General features: G+C 34.6%; 1 pseudogene; it reads right to left on the reverse strand.

The window, feature by feature from the left end:
* Nucleotides 1–1,380: 1,380 nt before the first annotated feature.
* On the reverse strand, nt 1,381–2,281 carry LOC140512167 (S-formylglutathione hydrolase pseudogene; annotated as a pseudogene).
* Nucleotides 2,282–9,532: the final 7,251 nt, after the last annotated feature.

The raw sequence follows: 9,532 nt of genomic DNA on the forward strand, positions 1-9,532 counted from the left end.
ATAGGAGATTCTTCTAATGTTTCTGGGCTTATAACGGGATAGATCTGGGCCTCAAATAATTTTTTCTGATATCAAGTTCATCATTTTCTTTTTTTTATGGAGGAACTTTAAGACTGGTGGCAACAATCAGGAATAAGAAATAAAGGGAAGAATATAAGATAGCAGAGATATGGTGAAAAAAGAGACTGAGAAGGAAAATAGTGAATAAAAACAGAATGGAGAAAATCACAAATAGTAATTATAACTTTGAATGTGAATTAGAAAAAATAACAACAAAATTCATTTGGAAAAACACTGTATTTAGAGAAAAAACTGATATATAAAGGTATGTATAGAATAAATCTATATGCAACTGATAACAAACCTACACCCACCCACCCACACATATTAATGGAAGCAAGGGAAACATTTAAATATGAAAAAAATCGGTATATTTTATGCATGTGTGTGAGTATACATATATATGTGTGTTTATATGTATATATCTATGTGTATGTGTGTATATATATATATATATATATATATACACACATATGCACGTGTGTATTCTTCCTACTTTGCAGCAATTTTGATGAGAGTGAAGTTCAAACATTGCCTGCCACCTCCCCATGCCATCTTCCCCTCTATTATAAAAACTGTTCCTTGAGTGTTACTTTTATGTGAGGAAATTTTTCTCACTGTACTTTCCTTGTTCTCCTTCTCAGTGCATTTGTATTTCTCACCCTATTTTTTTTTTATTTGTGAGTGGGGAATCATTCCAACACAATTGACTCACATTCATGTCCTCTATGTAGACTCCCTCTAACTGCCCTAATCTTGATAAAGTTTTTAGCAGTCACATATATCATCTTCCCATATAGGAATGCAAACCATTTAACCATATCAAGTCCCTTATGATTTCTCTTTCATGTTTACCTTTTTATGCATCTCTTGAGTTTTGACATTCTCAAATCAGATCTATTCATCTCTTATTTTCGTGTTTTTACTCAGTTACTGACACACAATTCCACAATTTACTTCTCCAAGAACTGATACATGCAATGACCAACAATTTATTGTTGCATCCCCAAATATATCTGAACTACTCCATTCTTTACAGTTAACTCTGATCATTTACATATTCTGTGATCCTTTAAGATTAATTTTACAAGGATTTCAAGTTTCCTTAGGCTATGAAGTGTCTTCTATCAGAGTACCTATGGGGAACAAAAAGGAACTCAATTGCCTGATTTTACATGTTTATTCAGAAGGTGGGAAGTCTTTGATAAAATTTAAAAGTAAATGTTAACAGACAGTAATTTTTCATGTATAATCTGTCTTTTCAAAAGTTCAGTTTACATGGTAACTTTTATAATTGTTAGTGGAATTGTATATAAAGCTTTATGTGTTCAAGTATTTTGCATGATGCCTGATGTGATCAGCAACAAAAGTTGCAATGAAATAGTAGTTAGAATCATATACCTCTTTCAATAGAAAAATACCTGGAATGTTTTGTTCTGCACAGGCAGCTCTAAAGTTGTCAGAAAGTAATTGCCCATCTTTAAGGAACTGGTCATCTTTGCTTTGATTGATTAATATGTCCAACTGAGAATCCAGATAAGACTTCACAAGACCATTGATCTGATCCTAAATATCCACTAAAGTCCCCCTTCTCCCCTATCAAGGACAGAGCATTGGATTGCAGATTGGAGAGAATGGTAACACAGATTCATATTTTCTGGGTTTCTTCAAAACATAAATCAAAGCTCCATGGCCTCCATTAGAATGGCCAAAAATAGATAACTTCTCTGGGTCAGCTGGAAAACTGGCATTTATCATCTTGAGAAGTTCATCTATTACATAAGAGTACATCCTATCATTGGTTTTCCAAGGTTCTTCAGTGGCATTCACATAAAAACCAGCAACAGTATGAAAGTCCCAGCTGCCATCTTCTCCTTTAATATTATAACCATGTGGGCTGGAGTGTGGTGCAACAACAATGAGGCCATCTTCTGCTGCATCGTGGTGATAAAATTTTGTATCTTAGTTCTACACTGTCACACTCATAAACTTTCTGAAGCCCCTCAAAGCTCTTGTTGCTGGAAATCTCTTTCAAGGTCATAGCTTCTTTGCCCTTCAGCTGCTACTATTTTGCCACTCACAGAGACAAGGTGACTGACAGGTATATGATCCTCCTAGGTCAGTATGGGTGGTGATACATATGACTGTGAGAGAGAATAGAGACAAAGAAAAGGGGGGGTGTGGACCCCAGCTCTTATCTTTTCATCAGGAATGCTTTATATTATTTTATTTAATTAAATCCCCATCCCCCCAGAAGGATTACTCAGTTTTGCCATATATGTTATTTTTGGTTGTAATCCTAGCTCCTTTGCCTTCTGGAATATTATATTCCAAGCCTTCTGCTCCTTTAACATGGAAGCTACTAAGTCTTCTGTTATTTTGACTACAGCTCCATGATATTTGAATTGTTTCTTTTTGACTGCTTATGTAATTTTTTCCTTACCTATGAGCTCTGCAATTTGGCTATAGTATTCTTGGAAGTTTTCTTTCAGGAAAAATCTCTTTCAGGAGGTAAGTAGTGGATCCTTTCAGTGTCTATTTCCTCCTCTGGATCTAAAATAGCAGGGCAGTTTTATTTTCAAATTTCTTGAAATACAATGTCTAAATCCATGTTTTGATCGTGACTTTCAGATCTTCCAATAATTCTTACATTATATCTTCTTGATATATTTTCCTGGTCAGTTTTTTTTTTTTCTGATGAGATATTTCACATTTTCTTCCTTTTTTTTCATTCTTTTGACTTTATCATTTCTGTTCCTTTTTCCCTAATCACCTTGGGAAACAGTGATACTGGTGGGTCAAAGGGTATCCATAGTTTCATAACTCTTTGGGCATAATTCCAGATTGCCCTCATGTTCACCCTCTTCTTAAACTTCTTTACCAAACATAATTCCTCTACTTGTGCCTCCAGGAATTTGACTCATCAGTAATTCTCTCTCATCTCTAATCCATCCATATAATTTTACCTTCTTTTCAACTGTTTCATTCTTAAGAATGAACTTTTACTTTGTCTATGTGATCTTAGTCAAGTAACTTCTGCTCTCTGGTCTCCATTTCTTCATTCCCCTTCCATTAGGGGAGGAATGAACCAGATCTCTTGCAGTTCTAAATTTTGAATTGTGTGATACTGCCATGCCCACAAATCATTCCATATCCACTCCTTTCACTGCCAAGCTCTGAGAAGGAATCATCTTTATTCAGTACCTCTTCTTCTTTACCGCAGATTCAGTATTAATCTTTTGCAATACGACTTTGAATTCAATAATTCTAAAGAAATATCTTTTTTCAAAAGTCATCAAGAATCAGAAAATTGAGGACCAGTAAGGCATCTTTCCTAAGGTTTTGGGCTTAAAATGGCAGAGCTAGTTCTCAAAACTATTTTTTTTAATCACTAAACTTAACAGATCTCTAGGTTCCACTCCTTTTTACTTTTGACACCAAATGCCAGCCTTTTCTCCCAGTATCCATCTTTTCCCTTAGTTTCTGTGCCTCTGCTATCTGCAGGTTGTCCTCCTACCTATTTGGCTACACTGAAATCTCTTCTGTTAGGTTGTATTCATCTCCTTTTCTCTACGTTGTGGGTACTTCCCAGCACTTGATACTTGGCCTTCTCTCTCTATTTTCACTCTCTTGGTGATGCCCTCTAATCTCATTGATTCAAGTATTGTCCCTAACTTTTCCTGTGGCCACCACCTTAGTTTAGACCTTCATTACCTCTTATCTATATTAGAGCAAATCATTTTTTAATTGATCTCTCTACATCTAGTCTTCTAATCTTTGCACAAATGCCAAAATAGTATTCCTAAAAAGAAAGCAAAAGCCTGACCATGACACTCCCCAGCTCAAAAACTTCTAATGACTTTATTTGGAATTAAATACAGACTACTTGAGTGGATCAAAAACCAATATCCTACAATACATTGCTTACAAGAAACCCACTTGAAGCAGAGAGACACATATATAAAAGGTAAGGAGCTGGAACAGAATCTATTATGCTTCAGCTGAAGTAAAAATAAATAAAGCAGGGGTAGTAATCCTGATCTTAGACAAAGTAAAAGCAGAAACAGATTGAATTAAAAGATGTAAGAAAGGAATCTACATCTTAGAAAATGTAACACAGGCAATGAAGCAATCAAATTAGAAGAGCAAGAAATAGCCTACCTGTCAGATTTCTGGGGAGGGGAAGAATTCATGACCAAATAAGAGATAGAAAGCATTATGAAATGTAAAATAAATAATTTTGATTATATTTAATTGAAAAAGAAACTTGTACAAATAAAAGCAATGAAACCAAGATTAGAAGGAAAACAGAAAACTGAGATACAATCTTTATGGCAACTGTCTCTGATAAAAGTCTCATTTCTCAAATATATAGAGAACTGAGTCAAACTTATAGAGAAAACTGCTACCAACACAGGTTGGCACCTTTTGCTGACTTGTACATTTTAGGTACCTGAGAAATATCTATTTCATTGAATTGAAACTTCTGTCCTACCAAACAGACCTCTAGGTCTGAGATTTAAGCTAGGGCATCCGCCAGTGTTTGTCTTTGGCAATCTCATCCAAGGTCATAGATTCAAGTATTACCACCTCATACTTTGTATGGGTTTGCTTTGCTTTGTTTCAATCAGTTTTTTGTTCCAGATGACTTGGTATCCCTTGGTATCCCTTGGTATAATGACTTCCTAATGGATTCTAGAATTTACATAAATAATTCTCTTTTTTCTGCTGAGCTCTAAACTCTATTTCCAACTGTTTATGAGGACACCCTATCTGCATGTTTGTATCACCCAGGCAATATTCATAGCACCAAGGGTGACTATAAACATGCCACTGTAGTTCAGAATCGCAAAGTATGACAGACTTTCCATATAGAAGACAGAAGAAAAACATTTATTCAAACACCAGAAAGCCAAATCCCCAAACCAGAAAGCCAAATCCATCATAGTAACCAAGGAGTCCATATACATTATCACTGAAGGGGACAAAGCCATTCTCTAGCCTTCCCCCACCCCTTTCACCATGCCTTCCCATAAACAAACACTCATGAGCCTAGCTATTTTTGCTTAACTGTGTCCTCTCTCTCCCTCTACCCTAACTGCTTTCAATAACTTCCTCTCAGTTCTGCTCCACCCTTACTGTTCCACCTATTCAGCAAGCTCCTCCCACCACATGTGACTTAGGTTTCCATGTGATTTAAGCAGGTTACATGGGCCTATTAATGAATGAGAAAGATCTTCCCATTTAAATTACCATTGCAATGCTTTAGCAGCACCTTAAAAATTCCTCTTTTGAATACCATGAGTCTGTCTTTTCTCCTAAACAGACTCCATTTGGTTTTAATAAATCTGTCACTGGCACCAATCATGCTCAAAATCTCAATATAATTTATAACTGTTTTCTTTCCTTCACTTTGCACATAGTTGACAATTTAACTTTTGAAATGTTTTTTTTAATTTCTTGAACTATTACTTTATAATACTACTTCAAAAATCTTATTGTCACCTGCTTATTCTAATAGCCTCCTATTATATCACCTTTCATACTCCTGATCAGATTAAACTTCTGTTATATTCAGATTTGATCATGATATGACTCTCCTCAAAAATATTCAATTTCTTTACTGCTTGTCATGTAAAACCAAAAATGTGCTATGCAAGAAACTCCACAGATTGGTACGTATGATCTAGTTTCAAATTTTGGGTGCCACTTTCTGTGTAATTTTGCCTAAATCATAAACTCTCTCTGAACCCTACACTTTTCATTCAAAAATGACATTGTTAGACTAGACGATTTCAATTTTCCCTCTATTCTATAATTTCCCTGCTGACTGATAAATTCATAATAAGTGAAATGTTCTTTGGAAAAGTGTAAATTCAAATATTTTAAGGATGTGACTTAACATGGACCATGAAAATTAAAAATTAGATATCTAAAATAAAGGAAATATAGTGAATCGAGAATAAGTATGTATGTTTTAACAATATATGTTTATTCAATAAACATTGATTTAGGCACCACTGTGCACAAGGAACTACCATTTGTAGAAAATCATATTGTCATGAATAATTTTGATCAGTGATATCTCATGAATATAAATCCTACCTTTCCTTTTTAAAAAGAAATAGAAACTGTGGAATCACCTATTGCAAATTTTCTAGCAGGTATGTTTTATAATTGATTGTTGTAATCTTTTTTGTTATACACTTGAAAACTTTGCAATTTATTCTAAAGGAAGAGGAAGAAACTTAAATCCAAAGATAGTTCTTATCATCAATCATTCAATTTTTTCATGATTTTGAGATAGTAAGAGAGCTATAATTAATTCCCTTAGGGTGATGCCCCTGATGAAATAATATTTTCCTATTCTTATAGGAGGTCATAGCACTAATAATAGACTAATACATTCTTTATTCTTTTTATAAATCTAATAATGCTTTATAATAATGACATAAAATTATCAATAAGTCAAACTACTGTGTTAATCTCTATTACAATATATATCCTTTAGCAAATTATTTCAGTCTAGGTTAAAAAAATGAGGAATTTGGAAGGCATCATATTTTAAAATGTAACAAAGAATTTTTCAAGAAATTAAGAAGCTATCCTTACCATAATCCTTTGGTTCTTTTTATTAACCACTGTCTCTACATAGCACAGATTATGGTTACAATTTTAAAAAATAATAAGAAAGCACCTTTATCTACAAACTTCATTGATAAAGTTCACATTTGATTCATGCATTTTAATGAGATTTAGAACACAACCAGTTAGTTTGAGGGATTAATATTACTTTGACTTTTATAAAACAGCAGCTATGAGGCTATACATAAAAAAGAATGATTCATATGACAATTATATTGATGTTTGCTCAAATAAAATAGAAGTCATACAACTTTTTTTTCTTTATCACTGAATAATTTACTTATGTTCTGTTTCATGCATATGAGGACTAACTCCTGAGGAAACTGATCCCAATACCATTTATGAGATATTGTTTTTATGGTCATTTCTGGGAAATTTTATGAAATTGCTCTTAGGATGGAAGATATGGATAAGTTGTAAAAACTGATTCTACTTAGTGCTAAAGCCTTTGAAAAGTATGTATGGAATGAAGTTTTCTTTTGCTGATGAATTGCTATCATGTTGATAAGACTGCCATAGATCCTAATATAATTTATACAGAACATAAGAAAAAAAGATGATTCGGAAGAGAAAACTGTGCAAGACAATAGATGGCAGCACAGAAATGTTAAAATTTAGGGGCAGCATGGATAAGTGCAAAGAGGTCTGGCTTTGGAGCCAGAACTTTGATTCAAGTCTCACTTCTGACATATATGTTTTATATGTATATTTATACATGTTTTATATATTTAAACCACATATGGTTTATTCATCTTAGTCAAGTTACTTCATATCTCAGTGTCCTCAATCAACTCCCCAATCTCCAAGTTGTGGAAGAATTGCTAAAGTTCTTTGATAGATGAAATTTCTACATGAAAAGAGGGAGTTGCATATCATTTAAATCAAAGTTCTAAATCAAGTACGAAAGAAAATGAAGAAAGGAAATAAGGAAGGAATGAAGGAACGAAGGAAGGAAGGAAATGAAAGATGTACAGGACTCATTTTTCATCCTCCCTTAAATGACTTCTTTTATCCACCTTGTAGATGTTAGCATTCCATTATAGACTTGGGGGTCAATAAGGTAAAGTCTATTTTTTAAGAAGTAGTCAAGGGGTCTCCCATTGCATCCTGAGCATATCCTGATGAATATCAGGTCACTGGATTCATATGACTTTGGAGGAGAAAGTGAGGCTGGTGACCTTGCACAATCTTACCTCACTTAAATCAAAGTCAACTTCAAGTCATGTCTTCATTTCCCTGATGTCACGGTCCTCTTCAAAAATGAAGGACAAGCACAACAACCTGGGGGTCTATATATCTGGCCCAATAATCCCTGCTAGCTACTATCCTATATCTCTTCTCCCATTCCTGACAAAACTTCTTGAAAAAGATGTCTAGAAATGGCATTTCCACTCCTCCTTTCATTCAATTTAAACCCTCTACATCTGGCTTCTGACCTCATCATTCAACTGAAACTGATCTCTCCAAAATTACCAATGATCTCTTAATGGCCATTTTTTTCTGAATCTGCATCCTTCTTGACCTCTCTCCAGAACTTTGATCCTGTTGATCACTCGCTTCTCCTGGATATTCTCTTCTCTCCAGATTTTTATGACATTGCTCTCTTTTGATTATTCTCCTCTTTTTCTTTATTGCCTAGTGTCCTTTTCTGCATTTTTCCTCCAGGAAATGCTCACTAATTTTATGTGTCACCCAAGGCTGTGTCCTAGGACCTCATCTCTTCTTTTATGCTATTATCTCCTTAGCTCCAGTGGATTCATTTATCATTGTTACATAGATGATTCCCAGATCTATTTATCTAACCCTAACCTCTTTTCTAATCTCCATTTTTCCACCACTAAAGCTCTTTTGGACATCTCAAAATGAATGTTCCACAGACATTTCAAGCTCAACATCTCCAAAACAGAACTAATTTATCTTTTCTACACTTGATTCTATCTTCTTCCAAATTTCCCTAGTACTATTATCCTTCTGGTCATATGGGCTGCAATATTGGTTTCATTCTAAATCATTATTTCTACTCACACCACCCATCTAATTTGTTATCAAGTCTTGTTATTTTTATCTTCACATCTGTCATATGTCCCTTACTTTCATTAACACTGTAATGAATGAAAAATCCCAGAGACAGTTACTGGGTAATTAATATGGAATTTATTAATTAGGCTAGCAAATAGTCAATAAATTGGTGGTCAGTGGTCTCTTTTGGTAACCAAAGAAAAGCCTTGGAGATCTCAGAATGTTTAAATACCTTTGGAAAAGGAAGTTCCGCTGACACGTGGAAATCAACCCTCATTGATGAATAATTAACGAAGGGGTAGACATAGTAATGAGGAGGTGGGTTAAAAGTCTTCAGTGCTCCCTGCTGAAAATTCTATTTGATCATGAGGCTCAACTGCCTTCAGCAATCTAGACAAAGGAATCCATCTCTGCCCAAATCACTCTGGGCTACCCTAAGTTCTAACAGAAGGTTTCAAGGCTGGGCTCATTTCCTTTGAGCAAAATCACCTAGACTGGATTCTGTTTATACTTTAAACAGAAGTAAAGTCTTTTAGTGGGGTAAGGTCCTGCTCAAGATCAAGGAGCATGTACCCTTGGAATTTGGACAATCTCATCTATCAGCAATGTTCCCCAGATACTGCCTGAATAACATGCAAGGACTGGTCCTTGAATGAAGAAATAGAAAGGAAAAATCTCAATGCTAATTTAATAATTGGCTATTAATATAATAGAAAAATAATCATTTCTCTCAACACAGATACTGCCAGATTGAAGACCTTAATCACGGCACATATGCACTAGTTATACAACCTTGCAGCTGGTATCC

Source organism: Notamacropus eugenii, chromosome 6, assembly GCF_028372415.1.
Source record: "Notamacropus eugenii isolate mMacEug1 chromosome 6, mMacEug1.pri_v2, whole genome shotgun sequence".
NCBI classification, from domain to species: domain Eukaryota; kingdom Metazoa; phylum Chordata; class Mammalia; order Diprotodontia; family Macropodidae; genus Notamacropus; species Notamacropus eugenii.